This window comes from Microcebus murinus, chromosome 28 (assembly GCF_040939455.1).
Source record: "Microcebus murinus isolate Inina chromosome 28, M.murinus_Inina_mat1.0, whole genome shotgun sequence".
NCBI classification, from domain to species: domain Eukaryota; kingdom Metazoa; phylum Chordata; class Mammalia; order Primates; family Cheirogaleidae; genus Microcebus; species Microcebus murinus.
Window position 1 is genome coordinate 11,033,900 of NC_134131.1, and position 22,798 is coordinate 11,056,697.

General features: G+C 46.7%; 1 protein-coding gene and 1 non-coding gene across 2 annotated transcripts in view; one reads left to right on the forward strand and one right to left on the reverse strand.

The window, feature by feature from the left end:
• ITPR1 (inositol 1,4,5-trisphosphate receptor type 1) overlaps positions 1 to 22,798 on the forward strand; it is a 351,525-nt gene that overhangs the window by 76,409 nt on the left and 252,318 nt on the right. The gene's annotated exons all lie outside the window — the stretch shown is intronic.
• Positions 301 to 362, reverse strand: LOC142865032 (U7 small nuclear RNA). Its single transcript, XR_012915334.1, has one exon. It is a non-coding gene; the product is annotated as a U7 small nuclear RNA (small nuclear RNA).

The window sequence follows — 22,798 nt, forward strand, 5'->3', positions numbered from 1 at the left end:
TCACAATGGGATTGGAGCCAGTATGGGAGAGACCCCTTGTCCCTTCTGTCACGGACAGCAAGAAGGTTCCATCTATGAACCAGGAAGAGGGCCCTCGACAGACTCTCAATTTGCTGATATCTTGATCTTGCACTTCCCAGGCTCCAGAAATATGAAAAATACTTTTCTGTCATCTATAAGCCACCCAGTTTATGGTATTTTGTTAAAGCAACCTGAATGGACTAAGACACATTTCTGTGATACTGAGAGTTTGGATTTCAATGTAGGAGTTTTTCATTTGTTTGTTTTTGTTTTGTTTTAAGGAATTTTCTAGAGAAAACTGGAAAACCTGCTAGATAAATTCTAAAAGAGCTGTAACACTTGACATAGGATTTTTTTTTTTTTTTTTTTTGGTGGGAGAGACACATTTCAACTCATAAACAGAGGTGTGTATAATTTGGCTAAATTCATTGTGTCTCACAAATGGAAAAAATGAACAATGCCTGCAAATTTCTTGAAGCTGTCTAACCCAGTTTTTCAGCTCGGACGCCTGGAAGCCATGGCCCCTTCTTGATTAATAAGAGCTGATGTTTGCATCACTGGGCGGTAGGCTCCTGGGTGATAAGATCTTGACAGGTGTTACCTTGTTGATAATACCTGGAGATGCTTCTGTAAGCAACCTACTTTACCGCAGAGGGACTGAGGCTTAGCTCTATAACGAACCTCTGGTTCAAAACCACGTCAACTCTAGTTTCAGCAGTCTTTTTTCATATGGATTTTAAATTGCTAGAGTTAGTGGGATTGGCATAGCCACTCACAGCACCTCCAGGTTAAAGGAGCTTCTATTATTGGGTAGTTTCTTATCTTCCTCATTCCACTTGCCCGGTCCATTTCATGCCTCCCTTGCTCACCATCCCTGAAAGATCTTAATGTAATGTGCAGCACAACTGAGAAGATTAATTAGTTAATATTTGTGAAGCACTTTGAAGATGAAAAGCTCATGAACACTTAAAGTTAGATTAAATTTTGTCTCCTGGTGCCAAGGAATAAACAGTCTTTCTCTTTCCTGCTTTGGGGTCAGAACTGTGCCCCTTGGCACGAAGAGAGCAAGTTCCCACAGAGAACAGGCTGTGTTGATTATTACGTGCCCAAGAGGAAGATCTGAATGGCTACACTTCTCTTTTAAAATAGATTGGGGGCCAGGCGCGGTGGCTCATGACTGTAATCCTAGCTCTCTGGGAGGCCGAGGTGGCTGGATCGTTTGAGCTCAAGAGTTTGAGACCAGCCTGAGCAAGAGCAAGACCCTGCCCCTACTGAAAAAAAAGAAAAGAAAGAAAGAAATTAACTGAACAGCTAAAAAAATATATATATAAAAAATTAGCCGTGCATGGTGGTGCATGCCTGTAGTCCCAGCTACTCTGGAGGCTGAGGCAGGAGGATCGCTTGAGCCCAGGAGTCTGAGGTTGCTGTGAGCTAGGCTGACACCACGGCACTCTAGCCTGGGCAATAGAGCAAGAGTCTGTCTCAAAACAAAACAACAACAAAAAAACAAAATAGATTGGATTCTGCAAACTATGGAAACTATGGAGCAGTTGACTCTCTACTAAATAGAAGTGTGATTGATATTGAAACAGGATTACAATTTTAACTTCTGGGATATTAAATTGAGTGCAACTCCAGCAATTTGGAAATGAATGTGCAAGTGGTCTGAAAATAAGTCCTCCTGTTCCAGAGGGTGTATAAACGCCCAAAGTGATACTGATGTCTCAGAACGTTAGGTTGCAGCTGTTTCCTTGTTCTTTTCATTTGTCGCCATTTGGACCGCAGGTTTGTGCCAGGAAGTTTTAGATTTTGGTCCTTGTGAATCCGAGTGGCATGACATTGGCCCCGTCTTCCCCATGGCTCTTCCTGGTGGCCAGATCCCTGTACGATGAACTGCAACGTATCCTCAGGTGAACTTACTATAAAAGCATGCTGGAGATGGGAGAGGAGATCTATAAATTCAGAGGGCAAATAAAATGTCAGTGACTCGTAAGAAGTTGTAAGCCAAGTTAGGAGCCAAACTGGAAACCGAATCTCGGATTTTTTTTTTTAAAGTCTGGATAGGTCTTCTAAGTGCTGCCCCTGGACTTGTGCGTCTGACAATTGCCTTTCAAACGGACAGTGGCTTTAATGAGCCCCGACTGTCTATTCGAGCAGTATTTTGTTGCACAGGAGTTGTTTTCCCAGAATTTATTGACCTTTCTTCCAGTCTCCCCGATGAGCAAACCTCTGTCTGTTGAATCAGCTCCTAGCTCTGAGTCAATAAAGAGCTTAAAGGTAAGAAAGAGGTGGGTCAGCTGAGCCGAGTGGGGCCAGGTAAGATCGGAGCTCAGAGCCAAGTCCAAGTGCGGAGGGGACAGGAGTAGCCAGCACGGTCTGGCCCAGGATGCGTGGTCTGGCCCAACACACACGTGTTGAAACACGCTGCAGAAGTGGAGTTGTTTCCCGAATTCATACCCAACTGAATGCAATGCAGTTGGATTCCTACATTTTCTCTGCGTTGTTCCTGCGTGATTCTAAGCCGGACAACTCTGGACAGCAACCAAGCCACCCTTGGCCACTGCCAGACACTCGCCTGGCACCAAGAGCCGCCAAGACCAGTTCTCCTCCTCTTGGTTTCCTCCTTGGGAGAGCTGCATGCTTACTAGCCCCTCCCCTCCTTTTCCTCTCTCTTCCTCTGTTCCAACATAAGTAATCCCCCCTCCTGCGCGCCCCCCCCCCCGCAATGCGCACCTGAGGGTGGGTCGAATCCTGGCTCTGCCACTCTCAACCTGTACGGCCTCTAGAAAGTCATTCGATCTCTTTGCCTCAGTTTCTTCACCTGTAAAATGGGGATAATAAATTTGACTGGAACATGAAGAGTTAAATGAGCCAATATCTGGAAAGCTCTCAGGGCCTGGTCTGGGGTGTGTTCAGTGGGTGTTGATGGGGAGGAAGTGAAGCTGTCCCCACTTCCACGCCTACCTGGGCAACCTTGGGGTGGTCTCTCACACTTAGTGTCATTGTTCTTTAGCTCTTTCTCTTTCTTTTCCGTCCTTGTAGCACTAGTTATGAGCATAGACCTCCTTGCTAGGAGATTCTTTGCTGACTTCCGGGAGTGCTGTAGGTTGAAGGTGAAAAGATGAAGCATAAGAAGATAAATTCCTTTCTTTGGGGACTTAAGCCCATACGGGGTGGGCCTGGGGGTCTGGGGTTGGTCACGGACGGCTTTGCTGAGGAGGCCACCCTTGAGCTAGTTCTTTTAGGGGTGAGAGGTTCAACGATGGAATATTTGATTCCATTGATCCCCACCCCCCCATAGGCCAAATATGTTGAGGCGAGAAGGCTGCTCACTAGGTTTCGCAGATGTGTGGTCGCTGGAAGTCAGTGGCAGGGCCACTGCAGGGGGTGGGGTAGAGGGAGCCTGAATGCGGGGATCTGAGAAGAGCAAGAGATCTGTGCTTGGCTGGGTGCGGTGGCTCATGCCTGTCGTCCCAGCACTCTGGGAGGCCGAGGTGGGAGGATGGCTCGAGGTCAGGAGTTCGAGACCAGCCTGAGCAAGAGCGAGACCCCGTCTCTACTAAAAATAGAACAAAATTAGCTGGACAACTAAAAATATATAGAAAAAATTAGCCGGGTGTGGTGGTGCGTGCCTGTAGTCCCAGCCACTCGGGAGGCTGGGGCAGGAAGATCGCTTGAACCCAGGAGTTGGAGGCTGCTGTGAGTGAGGCTGACGCCACGGCACTCACTCTAGCCCGGGCAAAAGAGTGAGACCCTGTCTCAAAAAAAAAAAAAAGTCATCGTATGGAAGGCCTTAGCTTGAGTGAAGAGTGGGCTGAGTCATACGGCTGGATCCAAGGATGCTGGGGGGGTCAGGCAGGAGTGGCCCCAGCCGAGCCTGGCGATATTGAGGGCTCTGCAGGGAAGGTTCTTTTAGGCCCTCTTCAAGGCATGTGGACTTTGTCATGTGGAATCCAGGGCTCCCATGAAAGTTTTTAAGCCAGGAAGTTAACATTATTAAATTAGACTTTTTTTAAAAAAAAAAAAAAAAAAACAAAAGAAAGTTAATTCTGGTGACAGTATAGAAGATAAATTTCCTCATATTCAGTCTTCCATAGACAATGTGGCAATTTTGAGATGTTTAAAAATTTCTAACTACACAGTATATATGTCTCTATATATATATTTCTAATGGTATAGCAATATAACATTATAACTGTTCCTTTATAAAATTATAAATAAATGATGTTTTAGGTTTTTGCAAGTAAAATCATTTTTGTGACCACGCTTTCTAGGGAAAAATGAATATTGAGAGTCAAAGAACAAAACTTGCTGTGTGACAGGTTTGTACCTTGGCGATCTTCCATGTTGGCCTTATCCACGAGCTAAAGGGTCTTGAACTCAGATCTCTGGTGCGTTTCAAACACTTTCACCTTCTTGTTGTGTGTTAACAAGGATCATGGCGCTCCTGCCCCCAACACCGGGGGCTGTGGTCCCACGTGTTTGCCGGCGTGGGTGGCACAGCTGTTCTGTAGATGCCTTTAAAAGGGCGCATGGGTATTTGGGTATTTGAGAATAGGTCTTTGGAGCGAGTCGTGGAAGTTGCATAGTTTTCCAGATTATTCCTTAACCTTAAACATTGCTCACGTTGAACTCTAGAATAGCTGCGGTTTTTGAAGAGCAGCTGTTGAAGGCATTCATGCATATTTAATTAAGTTTTCTTAAGGGCTGTTAAAGATCTGAAGACAATTATAATCAGCTTCAAGGAAAGGACTTCTTGTGGGAATTTAATATTTTTAAACTGTCGACTGGCCAAGGACTGATATTTAGTGATGTTCTTGAGTTCACAAGTCCCAAGTGTAACAGCTACTAAGGGTTTTATTGCTATTCAATTCCTCTCTCCTCCAACTCTAAAATTATACTACCCTTCAATATGCAGCATCGTTTATTTTCACACTTACATACTTTGAGGCTGTTTCAGTGTATGGTGCAAATACAGCTGCTGAGAGCAAATGACAAGATTTCAAGCTTAGTCAGAAGCAAATATGAGGTTGTTAGTTATGAGTCTTTCAAACTTGTTAAACTCCTGAGCCTGATGATATTATGAAATGAAAAATACAGACTACTGAAATCTTACAGTTCATTGAAAATTTTTCCACTTTTCATAAAAATAGCTACCTCTGAAATGTTCAAGATTTCATATAATCTATGATTTAGCATTTTCAAAAGCTAGGTTAACATGAATGCATTTTAAATCGTTCTGTCAGTAATGCCTTTAGAAGTCAGTATGAAGTTTGACCTAACAGCACAAGTAAACCATGTAACCACTTATTAAGGATGAATGATATGTTTATGCTGAAGGAATAAAAGATTGTTCCTTAAAAGGAAAAAAAAAAAAGAGAGAGAGAGAGAGAGAGAGAGACTGCTTCTTGAGTTTCTAACCACCTGTACAGAATATCATGAATAGGAGACCCTGAATGTCTAGTAGCCTGGTGTATTATTTTGTTTATATATTCACTTATTTTACAGTAAATCTTAAAATTACAGCTAATTCTGCAGTAGCTGGGGACATCAGCCAAATCCTATATCATCTAGATATTTTCTTTCTTTTCTTCTTGAGACAAGAGTCTCACTCTGTTGCCCAGGCTAGAGTGCCATGGCGTCAGCCTAGCTCACAGCAACCTCAAACTCCTGGGCTCAAGCGATCCTCCTGCCTCAGCCTCCCGAGTAGCTGGGACTACAGGCATGTGCCCCCATGCCCGGCTAAGTTTTTCTCTATATTTTTAGTTGGCCAATTAATTTCTTTCTGTTTGTAGTAGAGACAGGGTCTCACTCTTGCTCAGGCTGGTCTCCAACTCCTGACCTTGAGCGATCCTCCTACCTCGGCCTCCCAGAGTGCTAGGATGACAGGCATGAGCCACTGCGCCCGGCACATTTAGATATTTTTGAAACTCCCTTTATTGCTGTATCAATTACTCTTTGTCCATATCTGGCCATTTTTAGGTGGCCAAGTTGTCCTCACCCATCAGTGGCGATATTGGTGGGTAGGAGAAAAGTCGATCAACTGTGAGTGTGTTTTACGTATGATGTGTGAGAGGCCGGGCGCGGTGGCTCATGCCTGTCATCCCAGCACTCTGGGAGGCCGAGGCGGGAAGATCGCTCAAGGTCAGGAGTTTGAGACCAGCCTGAGCAAGAGTGAGACCCCGTCTCTACTAAAAATAGAAATAATAAATTTTTGAAATTCAAATTTCAAAATCATTATTTTTAAATTTATTTTTTATTTTTTTATTTATTTTTTTTTGAGACAGAGTCTCGCTCTGTTGCCCAGGCTAGAGTGAGTGCCGTGGCATCAGCCTAGCTCACAGCAACCTCAAACTCCTGGGCTCCAGCGATCCTCCTGCCTCAGCCTCCCGAGTAGCTGGGACTACAGGCATGCGCCACCATGCCTGGCTAATTTTTTTTGGTATATATGTTTTTAGTTGGTCAATTAATTACTACTTTTGGTAGAGATGGGGTCTCGCTGAGGCTGGTTTCAAACTCCTGACCTTGAGCGATCCACCCGCCTCGGCCTCCCAGAGTGCTAGGATTACAGGTGTGACCCACTGCGCCTGGCCTTATTTTTTATTATTTTTTTAAAAGTTATAATGTCAAAGGGCGTGGATACAGGGAAGAGTTAAGAAGTGGGGCCAAATGATGCAAATTCACAATTTTTATTGGTAACAATGGATGTCACTTCTTACCTGCCACGTATGTTATCTCCTTTCTCTAAGTCTTCATCAGGGATTATTTGGTGACAAAGAACGGAAGCTCATCCCAGGTGGTGGAGGATTACTGTACACACAGCAGGCAAACTCCCAGGGGTACGAAAATAGGAAACCAAGAATGGGCACTGTTAGATTTTAGGCATTGAGGTTATTCTCTTTATTCTGTGAGGGTCCATGGACCTTCTGTCATCTCTGCTCCTCTGTCCCACTCTCACATATGACCCAGTGTGGCCACCTTGATCCCAATTCTGTGCCACTTTGTGGTCAGGCACCCACGATTTTCTCCCTGTCTTGGTCTGATTCATGTCCCCACATCCTAGCTGGTGGATTGGTTATTCCTGGGTCTACTCTTGAAGTCTCCTGGGGCTGAGTTCTCATTCTTCATCTCTTTACTCTTTCACGTATGAGTAAGGTCCAGTCCTGTGACTTTAAATGCTGCCTTTATGCTGATGGATCCTAAGTTCTGTCTCCAGACTTGCATATACTGGGTCCTGTTCCACATCTGCACCTGGATGTATTTCATAGACGTGTCACATGGGTTGCTTGATTTCCACCTCGGAATCCTGCATATCCCAGTCTTTTCTCAATACGTGACAATTTCAGTTTTCTAATTGTTTAAGTCTTGCAGTCTTTTTTTTTTAATGCTTTATTAAATATTTTAAAATTATGTGCATATATTATAGCTCTGTATAAAAGAGCTATATTATATTTTACAGTATAAAAGAAAGCAACTTGGAAAACTTAATATGACATGGATGAAATAAAATAGACTTTTAAGATCTCAGACATTAGGATTTTTTATTTACTAATATAAACAAAAAGTATATTTAATGGGTTTTGTTTTTTTTAATTGTGGTTAAAAATTGTGGTAAAAAATTGTGATAAAAAAATTTATCATCTTAGCCATTTTTAAGTGTACAGTTCAGTAGTGTTAAGTATATTCTCATTGTCGCAAAACAGATCTCTAGAACCTTTTCATCTTGCAAATCTGAAACTCTATACCCATTAAACAACAACTCCCCACTCTCCCCTCATCCCTGCCCCTGGTAACTGCCATACTACTTTGTTTCCGTGACTTTGACTACATTAGAGGCCTCATTGCCATGATCCATTTACAGGATGGGGGATGAACACAGAACACAAAAGAAAGACACGGACAAAGACAGTATAAGACTTGAGTGCCAAATGCACTGGTTAGTTTATTTTTACACTCTAAAAAATTAAAGTTAGTTTCCTGTATGTGACCACCCAGGCATTACAGCAATGGCCATAAATTCTGGAACAGGTAGCCTTAAGGACACAGATGTCCCCTGACTCAAGGTTTCCAGGTGGCTGCTCTAGGCGCCAGGCATAGATCACAGACCAAGATTAGCAGGGATGGGCAAGGCAGCCATGGTTCCTCTAGGTTGGCCCTCGGCGGCTGTGCATGTCTTAGGTCACCCCTCCCTTGAGGGATCTTACCTGTCATTGAGTAACCAGCCATCTTATGGGGCTAACCAGCAATCCTAGTAACAATGTGTTCATGGTGTGGCCTCCAGACCCTAGTGCCGTGGGGCTGGGCAGCTCTTGCTTACTTGCGGAAACTCAGTTCCTTTGTTATGCCTCTAGGCAGCAACCTTGTTTGTCACTGGAACACATTACTGTCAAACACTCGGGGCAGGGCACATACATTACTAAATTTAATTCTTAAACCAGGAAAGTATGATGTCAGTCCCCAACACCTCATATCAGTGGAATCATACAGTATTTGTGATTTTGTGACTGGCTTATATCACATAGCACAGTGTCCTCACAGATCATCCATGTTGCATCATGTGACAGGATTCCTTTCCTTTTTAAGGTGAAATAATCATTGTACGTATATGCGACATTTTGTTCCATCCATCAGTGGGACTTTGGGTTGCTTCCACCTTTTGGCTGTTGTGACTAGTGCTGCCACCACCATGGGTGTTCAGATACCTCCTTGAGACCCTGCTGTGTCAGTTCCTTTGTCTTTATACCAGAAATGGGATTACTCCACAGGGTAGCTCTATTTTTGTGTTTTTTGAGGAACCTCCACACTGTTTTTTATAGCAGTTGTACCATTTTGTGATCCCACCAGCAGCACACAAGGGTTCTCATTTCTCCACACCCACCCAGGCCTTGCAGTCTTTCCTGACCTCTCTCTCTCATCCCCTGATCTGGTCCATCAGTGAATACTCCTGACTTGTATTCAGAATATATCCTACACCTGACTGCTTCTCATCTTGTCCCTCACTGCCACTCTCTTCCTAATCCTCATTAGCTTTGTTTTTTTCTTTTTGAGACAGAGTCTCACTCTGTTGTCTGGGCTAGAGTGCTGTGGCGTCAGCCTAGCTCACAGCAGCCTCCAACTCCTGGGCTCAAGCGATCCTCCTGCCTCAGCCTCCCGAGTAGCTGGGACTACAGGCATGCGCCACCATGTCCGGCTCATTTTTTCTATATATTTTTCGTTGTCCAATTAAGTTCTTTTTATTTTTTTTAGTAGAGACGGGGTCTCGCTCTTTCTCAGGCTGGTCTCAAACTCCTGACCTCGAGTGATCCTCCCGCCTCGGCCTCCCAGAGTGCTAGGATTACAGGCGCGAGCCACTGCGCCCAGCCCCTCGTTGGCACTAGTCTGCTAACTGGTCTCCCAATCTCAAGCCTTGCTCCCTGCAGTCTGATCCTTCAGAGAGCAACCAGAGTGATAACTGTAAAATAGAAGCTACATCTTGTCACTCCTCTGCTTAAAACCTTCCAATGATCCCCATCACACTGGGGATAAGGTTCAAAGTTTGATTATGGTTTTGGTTTAAAATGTCCTAAGAATTCTCATTTATTTGCGCTCTTGGCTTCAGATACAATGGTTTTCTGCTGTGCCTTTAATACACTGAGAGTGTTCATGCCTCGAAGCTTTTGCATTTGATGTTTTTTCAACCTGGCTGGCTTTATTCAGACCCTTGCTCGATTTACTCTTTCCTTTAATTGAGGTGTTTGCTCAGTTGTGGCCTCTTGAGAGAGGCCTCCCCACATCACCTGTAAAAAGGCACTCACTACTCCCTTTCCCTCCTCCTTTATCCTGCTTTTTCTTCCAGCCCTTGCCCGTTTCTGATGTCACTCTGCATTTATTTGTGACTTTCTTACGGCCGTTTCCCCCAAGAGAACGTAAGCACCGCCAGCACAGGGGTTCTGTCTCAGCATCTGGGAGGCTGTCGGCACTTAGCAGGTGCTCAATAAATGGTGGTGGAGTGAGTGAGCAAAAGCATGCTTTGTCGTCTTGTGCCTAAACAGCTTTGGCCACGGTGACAGAGATAAGCTCATGGGCACATGGTGCTCTAGGTGGGGCTGATATCGAGAGAAGATGCTTGCAATCTGTCTCTCCACTTCTAGCTGATTTCTCCTGGCACAAAAAATGTTGAAGGATAATTGCATTTTCACCTGAAGCTCATCCAGTAATAACCAATGCCAGTAAACCAGCATATTCCATATGCATTTTGAAATACTAGCCCTTCCGGCTCATAGTGTGTTTATTACAAGCAGAAGGAGAAAAGTTATCATTTCAGATCGCTATAGTGCTTGACACTGTAGGGCTTTTGAAAGGTCATAAGTGAATAAGTTGAGCTTTTGTGTAGGCGTGGTTCTTCTAAAAATTGTTTTGATATGAGATTAAAAATTTAATTACGGTCGGGCAGGCACGGTGGCTCACGCCTGTAATGCTAGCACCCTGGGAGGCCGAGGCAGGAGACACTTGAGGTCAGGAGTATAAGACCAGCCTGAGCGAGAGCGAGACCCTGTCTCTACTATAAATAGAAAGAAATTAATTGGCTAACCAAAAATATATAGAAAAAATGAGCCGGGCATGGTGGTGCATGCCTGTAGTCCCAGCTACTCGGGAGGCTGAGGCAGGAGGATTGCTCAAAGTCAGGAGTTCGGGAGGCTGAGGCAGGAGGATCGCTTGAGCCCAGGAGTTGGAGGTTGCTGTGAGCGAGGCTGACGCCACGGCACTTTAGCCCGGGCAACAGAGTGAGACTCTGTCTCAAAAAAAAAAAACAAAAACAAAAAATGTAATTACGTAAGATTCTATAGAAAGGAGACGTTTTTTCTGCCACTTCTTTGTTTCCAGTTTGATTCTTTTTCTGTCTTTTGAGCGGCAGTGTCAGAAAATGCGCAAGCCACAGGAGGGAGCAGTCCAGTCCACCTTCTTGACTAATTTCCTTCCGTTGTTGCTGGGCTCCCTGTTCCAGCGAGAAGCTCCGTGTCTGGTGGCAGAGTTGCTGACCCGGTTGTGCCTCCCGGTGGCTTTGCCAGTGGGAGCTGTGGAGCATGATTGTCCCTAGAGCCCAGGGACGCCCGGTGCGTGCCCAGCCCGTGCTCTGTGTTCTGCGTGCGCGGCTGCGGGTTGAGCTGTCGTGGGTCACGGAGCCCCCTGCTCGGTGGTCCTCAGGCCGACACCGGGGCGTGGCCCTGAAACCTGGAGGGCACTCACGGTTGCCACGATGACAGTGGCCGGGATACAGCAAAGGAATTAGGGATGGCCAAACCCCAGAGGGGTTTTCTTACTGTGGCTGTTTAATGTGTGTTACGTTATACCGGGGTATGTAGACAGGAAGCAGATAAGTGAAGCAGGTGACGGTGAACTTCGCGGTGTCGCAGAGAGAGTGGGGACTCCAGGGGTCAGGCATCTTTTGTTTCTTGTCTTGTTATTGTCAGTCCTTCTACAGTTCTGACTGGGACAGAAATTCAGTGGACCCATGTGATGTTGCCCTTTTTGACCTATCAAGATGTTACATATGGTTTTGCATAATCCAGGCGTCCTCAAACTACGGCCCGCTGGCCACATGCGACCTGCCGAGCACATTTACCTGGCCCGCTGGGTGTTTTTGCCGCCACTGCCTGTCCTGCTTAGCAGCCGACGCGTCCCGGGCCCACAGTGCGCACTCTCCAACGGGCTGAGGGACAGTGAGCTGGCCCCTGTTTAAAAAGTCCGAGGACCCCTGCCCTAATCAGTCATATGAGCTACTCTGGAACTGTGGTGACCTCAGCTCTCTGCCACAAAGCAGCTGTTTGGGCAGTGAGGCTCTGTCGTGGGCTTGGGGTCTCGTTGCTGGGGTGGGAGTTCCCGCCCCACAGCTGGGTCATGCTGGGAAGGTCACTTAACCTCTCCCAGCTCCAGTTTCTTCTAGAAGACCTGCTGGTTTGATGATGGAGATGAGATACTGTAAAAAGTACATGCATAGTACCTCGAACATGGTAAGCACTTAATGATAGTAATGCTGTGGAGCGTTTGTTGACCCCTATAAATATTAGTTATATAATTCTGATCATAATACCTTAATGTCAATAAATATTTCTGAATACTTGCTATATTTGTAATATAGCAATATATTATATTAATTATATCAATCGTATCAACATATAACATATTATTAATAACATATTATAATTATATTATAATTTTTCATTTATACTTTTATAATTATAATTATAATATAATGTATTAATATATCAATATATTATATAATAATATATTGATATAGTATATTAAGTAGTTTAAAATGTATATATCTATAATACATATTATATTTAAAATTAATTTAAAATAATAGATGAGAGGAAGCATCATGTAGATTCTTTAACTTGACCAACAGCTGTCTTTGTGGAAATTTATTTTCCCCTCTCAGGCTAAATGGCTCTGAAGCCGCTGGTCGCTGGTTTGGCTGTGCATAAAGAAAGGGAATCTTGGTCAGTGACTGACTGAGTGTGTGCATTCTGGTGGTTTCCCTTTGAATAGAAAGTGCATTACTGATCAAGGTTCCTTTCTGTAGGAAAGGTTGTGTTAGGGTATGGAGCTAGGGTTTTTGTTTTAACGAGAGTTGAAAGAGTCAACTTTCTCAGATGGTGTGATGGGTTCTTTCTGGTGCAAAATGAGGCGAGGTTGGACATAGGCTTAGGGGAATTCCTCTCCTTCATTACTTTTTCATTAAAGTACCTCCCTGTAGATTCCAGGAATATTTTATCTGGAGTGAGCAATTAGAAATAACTGCATTTTGAATGTGAAATCAAGCCTTAAAATTGTTTTTTTTTTTTTTTTTTTTTTTTTTTTAACCAAATGCATGTTTCAAGTGCTCCCGATAGAGGATATTCACATGATTAAGCCTTCAGGGGCAAGGAGGAAGGTTAAGTTTTGGGTTATATATGGAATTGTCTGGTTTGGGGTTCAGACAACTGATTTTGCAAATTGACTCACCCAGCCATTCCTTGTGACCTACCTCACCGTTTCGAAGGGGAGACAGAACAGGAGAACTCTACAACTCTCCCACGTTATGTTCTGTAAGAACTGCCAAGCCAGTTGTTCAGATTGGCCTCGTCATCCTAATATCCCTGGCAGGAGAGGCCAGTGTGCCAGGAGGTGACAGGTGAGCAGTGAGCTCACTGTGCCCGTCCGTGTTCTGCAGCTCAGTGTCAGGTGTCAAGGGTGTGGCGTTGGGTGTGCTCTCCCAGAGGTGGTTCGTACCGTGTTTCCCCGAAAATAAGCCCTACCCATAAAATAGCCCCGGCAGGATGTCTAAGCACGTGCGCAATAGAAGCCCCACCCCGAAAATCAGCCCTAGTGCCGGGCGTGGCTGCGCAGCATCTGCACAACCCGTGCGTGTCGTCGCAGAGCGGGAAAGGACACTAGCAGCCCTTCTCATCCGACCCGTGACAGCTCTAGTGCTCCACAGGAGAGATCGGGGCCGAGGGTTCTGAAGGAAATAGAGTCGCAAGAAATTCAGGATGGGACTCGGGGTCTGGAGAGTGAGGATGATGTTCCAGAAGAAGACGACTTCACTCTATTCAAATCAATGTAGATGGTTGTACCGTACTTAAAAAAAAATAACACATCCCCTGAGAATAAGCCCTAGGGTGTCTTCTTGAGGAAAAGTAAATAGAAGACCCTGTCTTATTTTCAGGGAAACACGGTAGTTCCCCACAACTGTCTTTGTCCCCCAACCTCTTGCCGAGACAGAGTTTCCACTGCTGAGCTGCTCAGAGCAGACCCTGTCTGCGGGCAAGCCTGCGGGTGAGCTGAGCATACTGGTCCTTCTCCCAGACCCGCCCATCCCTGACTGGGGCCTCCTGGGAGCAGGGGATTGGGGTCAGTGTAGAGAGAGGGGTACCCTTGGCCAGATTTGTCCCCCATGGGAAACATCGGGCAAGAGAAATGAAAGTTTCCAGCTTGGACCAGCAAGTGTTTATTGTTTCTGCAAATACCAGTCGTGTTAGGTGCCAGAGCAGTTAATGAAACTCGGTACTTGTGGGCTCCATGACCCACAGGACTTGATTGCATGACCCTGGGTTGCAGTCCAGTCCCTACCTCTCTGCCTCCTAAGCTTGGACGTTTCACAGGCTTAAAACACCACCGATTTCAGGCACTGATGGGATTGCTAAGTGATTCTTCTAAGAATTACTTTGAAGGGACCCAAATCCGTCCTGACAGCCCAGCCACCTTGGAGAGTGTCTTTGCTGAGGCAGCATTGGCGGGGTGGGGAGGAGTGTCACACGCAGCACTTCTGTGGGTGAGAGGTCCTTGAGGTTCTCGTCCAGGAGGGGAGAAGATTCTGGTCTGCGTGGAGGAAACACATCGACTGCTTCGATGCTGTTATGCTCATCTCTGTCGTGAGCTTCCTTCCCTGGTGTAGGGTTAAAAACTCCCCTAAAAGACTGCCTTGATGTTCTCAGACCACTTGGTTTACATTAATTTTAGGTTGCTCTGCCGTGTTCTATATGAACCTCTTTTAGGAAAATTTGGGAGGGCAGTGGCAGTCTATATCAGGAGCCATCTCGACTCAGTATTAAATGAGTCTGGGAAAACAAGCAACGCCTACCCCATTACAAGTTTTATACGAAGCAAACATCTATTTTTGCTTTCTGCAGACTCCACTGTATGAAGTGCTAAAAATAACCAAGTGCTCAGAAACCCTTTATGATGCAAAAATGACTGTAGGGGGAACCGTGTTGTTTTCTGCCCTGGTTCTAACTAAACAGTATGTATAGGGCAGGAATTGTGCCCCAGAACTCTTTCTGCAAGGTCACTCCGAGGCTCTTGTGGTGTTGGAGGGACCTGCAGTCGTCCCTGTGGGCTTGAAATGTCATCCTGCCCGCACAGACCGTTAAAGAAACTTAAAATAATTTTGACAGGCTATTTTTTTTTCTTTATTGCCTAAAAGAAATAGTCTGTTTGGGTCTTGAAGATTTTGTGAGGTTTTTTTTTTAGGACTCTTTTTAAAAAATGGAAATGGAAATAAACAGACCGTAGGTTACAGTAACCAAAAGACAGGGTCGTTAGGCCTTTTAAAATCTTCACCACGATTCCCAATGCTGACGTCATTTCTTTTTTTTTTTGAGACAGAGTTTCAGTCTGTTGCCCCGGCTAGAGTGCTGTGGGGTCAGCCTCACTCACAGCAGCCTCAAACTGCTGGGCTCAAGCGATCCTCCTGCCTCAGCCTCCCAAGTAGCTGGGACTACAGGCATGCGCCACCATGCCCCCGGCTCATTTTTTCTATATATTTTTAGTTGGGCAATTAATTTCTTTCTATTTATAGTAGAGAGGGGGTCTCGCTCTGGCTCAGGCTGGTTTCGAACTCCTGACCTTGAGCGATCCTCCCGCCTCGGCCTCCCAGAGTGCTAGGATGACAGGCGTGAGCCACCGCGCCCGGCCCCTGACTTCGTTTCTTAAGCCGTGCTGTGCAGTGAGACTTGGGTGCTCCATTGCTTCCTCGCTGGCCTGAGTTGTAGTCCCAGGAAGCGTATCTGCCAAGATCCTCGCACGGGCATCAGGGATCAAGCTGTGAGCTCAGAGGTTAGACCTCTTATTTTTATCAAGTAGGCAATTTTCCTCTCCCCCTAGCAGATAAAATAAACTTTGGAATCCAGAAATGTTGGAACATACCAAAGCAGTGGCTGGGTAATTTAATGTCTAAAGGCGGCGTTCTTGCTTTGTCTGTAAGAACCTCCCCCCAGCACGCCTGACTGTGTCCAGGAGGGTGAGGGGACCCGGTTGTTAGTGTGCTGTGCCGAGGTGGACAGTCAGCTCCACGTCTCCCACCCATGCACGTGTACGCGTTGAGCCGTTCTCCAGTGTGGGCTTGGAGATTGTCACAGTGTCTCGTGTGCCCCTCTCTCCTGCTGAGATCTCTGTATTATCTCCACACTCAAGGAAATCAAAAGATCCAAGACGATAAGTGACTGGCCCTGTCGCTTGAAAAGGAAGTGGACAGAGAGGACTCACCTTCCAGAAGGGGGACTAGCAGTTAGTTGATTGGACAGGATTTTTTTCTGAGCTTCTTAACCCTTTAAATACAACCCTTAAAAGCTGTGAAAGTCTCTTCTCTTCTGTTAGATTTTTCTGTGAGCTGAACAGCTTTCAGAAACCTAAGTGACTCAGGGAAAGCGAAAGCAGTGCTAGACTTTCTAGAAAAATGTATGGAATGTGTTCTCCTCCCAGCTATGTGTATGCTTCGGGGAATCTTGCTTCCTCTGCCATTAATAAAACGAGTCCATGGTTTGGGGACTGGTGTCACATCCGAAAACCTGCAGGAGACTTAGTGGCTAAAGCTAAATCAGAACCCTAGACAGAGTTTTAAATTTTTTTTTTTGCCCCACCCTCCCCTCAGCCTTTATTTTAGCAATCTCTCTCTCCAATATTTATTTAAATTCTCAGCATATTAAAAGACTCCTGGCAGATGGGGGCAGAAAATGATTTTTAAGAGATTAAACCATTTCTCCAATATATAAGGGAGATTTGCTAAAACAGGACATTGGATCTGGACTTTCTGTGGTCCATTTTTTTTTTTTTGGTAGCAGAAACACTTAAATAAATGTTTAAATGGAAGTAGTCTCGTAAATATTTTTCACTTTGAGAAATGAAAATTTATTGTGTAACTTTATAATAATGTCTATGTTATAGCTGAACTTCATGCTTATAAAATTCTACCAATGAGAAACTGAAAAAAGCAAGTTAGTGTTGAATCCTAGCCCCGAGACCCGTTCAGTTTCTGTCTGTGCGTTTTACAGGAGAAGGTTCAGTGGCTCAGTGGGTCTGAAACTTCCTGAAGCTTGTCGCAGGGGCTGGGACGAGTGCATGACAGCCCAGTGCTCTCCCCGCAAAGTGTTCTTCTGTTTGTAGCTTCTCAGCATTTCCCCCTTCCCACGGGCAATCCAGGCCAGAGGAATTGGGATACTCACATGTCTGTCACCCAGCCGGCTAGTTTTAGGGAAGATACAGCTTGAGCCTGCTCCTCCTTGGCTTTTAGCTTTCACTTGCCTTATTTGGTCAAGCCGTGGGGTTCGTTATTCCTGGAAAGGGCTGTTTCACCAGTTTCAAAGACTATTTCCCACTTCCATCTCATTCTGAGCTGGGAACTCGGCTTGCTTGCAGGTCTGGGCTGTGTGCTTTGCATTGGGACAGTGGCAGGGCTTGGGATGTCCTGAGGAATTCTGACTGTGCACAAGGCTGATCGTGGAGGGACCCTCACTAACAGGATGTTTGCACATCAAATACATTGTTCAGCGTCAGCTTCCTTTTGAAACTAAGAACGTCTCAAAGATTCTGGCTTTTTTTTTGCTGGGTCCAAGTGCCTGAGACGGGCATGCCCTTCTCACTTTCCCTAGCATTTGCTATTTCCCCCAGTTATTCTTTGCATTTCTGCCTTCTCTCTACCTCTTTTTGGGGCTCTTTCCTTTCCCTTTTAAGGAATAGATGATTTTGCTCACATTAACGCTCCACGCCGCAGGTTTTAATATAGAGCTCGCGGTTTGTTATTCTCCAAGTACCTCTTCTGATGTTATTTATAGGAAAACTTATTCTTATCACGTTCATTATATACGAAGTCATGCTCTGAGCACCCACCTCACCCCGCCACCCCTTCTAAACCAGGCGGAGTCTGGAAGGAGCCCTGACAACACACCCTTCTCAGGCTGCTAAGGAGCATTGTTTTTTTTTTTTTTTTTTTTTTAAATAATTAGCTTTAACTTTTGCAAAGATGCGAAGCTGTGGCTTATTTCTCGGAGCCTATTGTCTGTTTTGGGTTTTAGCCTAAAAAGGGAGTTCGGAGGCCCTCTGTCCTCAGAAAGTTAGTTTTATTCTTTCTAATAAAAAGTGGGGGTGGAGAAAGGGGCTTGGGGGCAGGGAAGGGAGGAGGCGAGGTGGATGTAGCTAATCCTTTGCTCTTTGCCCTGCGGAGCATTTTCCTTTCTTTTCTTTTTTTTAAATTGAAAGTAGCAGGAAGTGGAATTTATGAAGGGTTTGGAGGGAGGGAGGGAGGGGGCTGAGGAAACGGTTTTCCCTCCTGGCATGCGGAGGCTGCCGCTCAGTGGGAGAATCAGCGAAGCTCCCCACTCACTTTCACTTTCAAGAACTTGGTGGCGGAGCCTCCTTTTCCGTCTTGGCCCTGCCTGTCACAGAAAGACGCCTGGTTCTTCTTCCTTGCCCACAGTTCCTTTTTGCAGTGTGTGCATGTGACGTGAAGAGATCGTCCTCATCATGGGGGGGGGGGGTCCCAAAAGGCTAAAATAGAGGGGGCACACGCGTGACACCCAGAAATTTACTGGGGTGGGGGTGGGGCAGAGAGGAGGAAAAGAGAAGGGCAGCCTCTGAATCGAAACCCCAGAATGTAAACTGAGCTCACCACTGTCAGAGCAATGTCACTTGCTACCCAGATGAGCTAGAGGCACATGGTGTGACCCATCCTCCCAGTGCTCGTGGCCTGCCATTGTACCCTGCCCGGGCGGTGGCTTTTGCATCTGGGTGCTCAGTTGTGTCCCATCTCATCTGGGTATTTCTGTTTCCTCTTTGCAAAATGACTAGCAAATCTGAGAAGATTCAAAGCAGTGAACAAGTTTGCCTCACGCTGGGCCAAGCACGTCAACCCAGCCAGTTATCTCTGCGTACAGGATCTCCGGGAGTGTTTTGATTTAACTGCCTAAGTCATTCTGCACTAGAGATTAATGTCTCCTGGCTGGAGTTGGTTCCTCGGTCCCTCTTCTTACTCATTCTTATCTGTCCTGGGGCACATAATTCTTTGTCATACTAGTAACAACAATTACTACTACTGCTACTAACACGTGTATCGAACGCTGGCATTGCACCTGGTCTATACCGAAAGCTTTGCCTATTTCTCCCTCTTTCTCCCTGCTGCTACCACGCAGCAGCCCCATGAGGCTAGTGCTGGTCATAACCTTGTTTGACTAATGAGGAAACTGACGCTTAGAGGATTAACATGCACAAAGGCACGTTACTAGCTGGGCATTGTGAACCTGGCCGTCTGACTCTAGAAATGGTCTTGCTAACCACTTTGCTCTCCTGCCTCCTGCCACTGTTCAAGTCCCTGTCTGGCTGCAGGTAGCCTTGAGGGCTTTTTAAAATTTAACTAGTCTCTGGAGCTCCTGGTAGAAGGACTGACTGCCTAGGTTAAGTGCTTTTGCGGATCGCTGCTTCTGATATAAGGTCACCCCTTTGCCCTCCTTTGCTGCCAGCCGGGCTCTCTGTTAAACTTTTAAAGTGACTGTGGGTCACTTGATTGCGTGTTTCTCTGAGCCTCGTTCACTTTCCTGTTGGGTCGCTCTCAGACCTGCAGGTCCCCTAAGGGTCCCCAACCACTGGGCTGTGCACCCGTACCCGTCCAGTTAGGAGCCAGGCTGCACAGCAGGAGGTGGGTGAGCAGCCGGTGGAGGTCACGGGAGCGAAATTTCATCTGTGTTTGCAGCCGCTCCCCAGCGCTGGCATCCCCCATAAGCTCCGCCTCCTGTCACATCAGCGGGGATGGGCACAAGCCCTCCTGTAAACTGCGCATGTGCAGGCTCCAGGTTGCACGCTCCTTACGAGGATCTAATGCCCGGTGATGCCTGCGCCGGGCAGCGGCTGCAAATGCAGGTCAGCAGCAGCAGAGAGCTTTGACGGCACAGTGAATGCAATGCGCTCGAGTCAGCATGCATCTGCCTCCTGGTCCCTGAAAAATTACCTTCCACGAAACCAGTTCCCTGGTGCCAAAAAGGTTGGGGACTGCCGCTCTAAGGCATTGGTTCCCCAGCTTGGTGGTACCTCGGAGTCACCTGGGAGATTCAGAAGAGTACGTTCCTGGGCTCTGTCCCTGCAGATGGGGTAAAACTTGGGGGTAAATGTTTTTTACATTTCCCCGGGGATGGTGGAGACCAGTTCGCTTTGCGTTAAGGCAGCCGTGTCTCGGACTTCTCGGGCAGAACTGGGTGATCCTGTTAAAATGCGGAGTCTGAACAGTCTGGGCAATTGCCTCCGGGGTAGGCTGGGAAGAAGGAGCAGGATGGGAGGACATGGAAGGAGAGACTGTCCGACTTTGGGGAAGGGCTTGTTGAAGACAGGCACTGGTAATTAGCAGCGAATCTTTCTCGCTGAAGCTGCGAATCATGCTGCCGGGGGCCTTCTTCTGAAGACAGCTTCTAGCTGCAGAGGTTTTTTAACACCTCTCATCTGACTTTTGTTAAATAGCCTGCTGGAATCCAAAATAGAAGCTGTGTAGGGAGATTCTCCCTGAGCCTATTTGAGCTGCCAAGCAGCATGCTCTGTTCAGGCTGTATTGATTTCCCCCCTCCCTGTTGGTATGAGATCCGTTAGGTAAAAATCACAAAGCCCCAGAGACATTGGCTCAGTCTGACACTTGGTGCTCAAGTGGCCCCTGCAAACCCCGGATCCCTGCACTTGGCTGCCCAGCGGAGTCGTGTAAGGGGTTCGAAACACTCTTTTCTAGTGTGTAAGAAATAGACGCCTACAGTGTGCTCGTGAAACGTCAAGGCATTGCTGCAAAGGCTGAACTGTCCTCCTTGTTCCCTTCCTGGCTGTCGTGTTAGCCCCTGTTATCGGATCGTTCTGCACATTTCCTGACTTGTTTTCTTGGCATGTTCTGACGTATGTAATGTACGTGTTTTTTCTGTTACTGGGGGTGTATTTCAACAGTACAGTGGGTTTTTAAACCTGTATTTGTGGGGTTTTTTTTTTTTTTTTTGGAGACAGAGTCTTGCTTTATTGCCCAGGCTAGAGTGAGTGCCGTGACGTCAGCCTCGCTCACAGCAACCTCAGACTCCTGGGCTCAAGCAATCCTCCTGCCTCAGCCTCCCGAGTAGCTGGGACTACAGGCATGCACCACCGTGCCTGGCTAATTTTTTCTATATATTTTTAGTTGGCCAATTAATTTCTTTCTATTTTTAGTAGAGACGGGGTCTCGGTCTTGCTCAGGCTGGTTTTCGTACTCCTGACCTTGAGCGATCCTCCCGCCTCGGCCTGCCACAGAGCTGGGATCACAGGCGTGAGCCACCGCGCCTGGCCACATGTCCAACTTTCTGAGTGATACTTCCACTTGGGTGGAGCTCAGGGGCGTATTAAACTTACGCTCTGTCTCCAGCTGGCAGGTTCTCCATGCCTGAGACCTGTCCCACCCCTGGTCTCCCCCAGCTCTGTGCACGGAGACTCTTGTGGCTTGAGTGTCCGATGTCACTCTCTGCCTCACACGTCACATCTCTGCTGTCTGAGGCCACTTGGGTCTGCCTTCAGTTACATTCCCAGCCTGCCTGCTTCCCACCGCTGGTCTGTAGCCCCTGCTCTGCTCTAAGTCACCATCATGTTGCCCAGACCAGTGCTTCTCAGGCTACTTTCTTTCTTTCTTTTTTTTTTTTTGAGACAGAGTCTCGGTTTGTTGCCTAGGCTAGAGTGAGTGCCGTGGCTGGGAGTACAGGCATGCGCCACCATGCCCGGCTCATTTTTTCTATATATTTTTAGTTGTCCAGTTAATTTCTATTTATAGTAGAGATGGGGGTCTCACTCTTGCTGAGGCTGGTTTCGAACTCCTGACCTCGAGCAATCGGCCTGCCTCGGCCTCCCAGAGTGCTAGGATGACAGGCGTGAGCCACTGCGCCCTGCCTCAGGCTACTGTCGCCAGACCTTGGAACAGGAAATGTATTTCAGCTACAAGCAGTGGCGCATTTCTGTGGTCCTACTTGGGAGGCTGAGGCAGGAGGGTGTCTTGAGCCCAGGAGTTTGAGACCAGCCTGGACAACATAGCAAGACCCCATCTCAAAAAAAAAAAAAAAGAAAAAGAAAGAAAGAAAGGAAAGAAGACACTTCATATGAAACCCGGGAGACCTATTTGTCCATGTAAACAAAAGGTTCAGACAGCAGTACTTACCTTTACTGTTTGTAGTATACCCTGATGTTTCATCCTCTTGCTTTGTGAAAAAAAAAACAAGTGGTACTTGAGACCCACTTAATTCGTTTTATGACCCAGTTTCGGTCATGATCTGTGGTTTGAAGAACACTGGTTTGAGTCTTTGCAATTTAAGGTGATCCGTGTAGCCAGCGATATTGGGGTAACTGGAAACATTTTAGAGATGCACATCTCAGCCCGTCCTCTGGGCCAGGGAATCATGGCCTGCACTGACGGAGATGCCCGGGTGATCTGCGGGCACCTGCCGAGGGAGTGACACTCGTTGAGAGTGACTGCCGTGGTCGTCTAGTAGTGGATCTCGTCGCCGGCCTTGCTGGCCGACAGTCTTTCCTGCTGGGTGTGGAACTGGAGCCGCCCTCATAGAGCCATTCGGGTCATGCTGGTCCCCTGCTGAACCAGCTACTCATGTGGAACACAGCCCTGCGGAACCCTGTACCAAGCCAGGTTCTTAACCCTGGATGGCTGCGAATTAAGGAGGCCGGGTACAGAGGCTCACGCCTGTAATCCTAGCACTGTGGGAGGCCGAGGCGGGACGATCATTTGAACTCAGGAGTTCGAGACCAGCTCTGGGCAAGAGCGAGACCCCGTCTCTACTAAAAATAGAAAGAGATTAGCTGGACAACTAAAATTATATAGAAAAGAAAATTAACCGGGCATGGTGGCGCATGCCTGTAGTCCCAGCTACTCGGGAGGCTGAGGCAGGAGGATCGCCTGAGCCCAGGAGTTGGAGGTTGCTGTGAGCCAGGCTGACGCCACGGCACTCTAGCCCGGGCAAGAGAGTGAGACTCTGTCTCAAAAAACAAACAA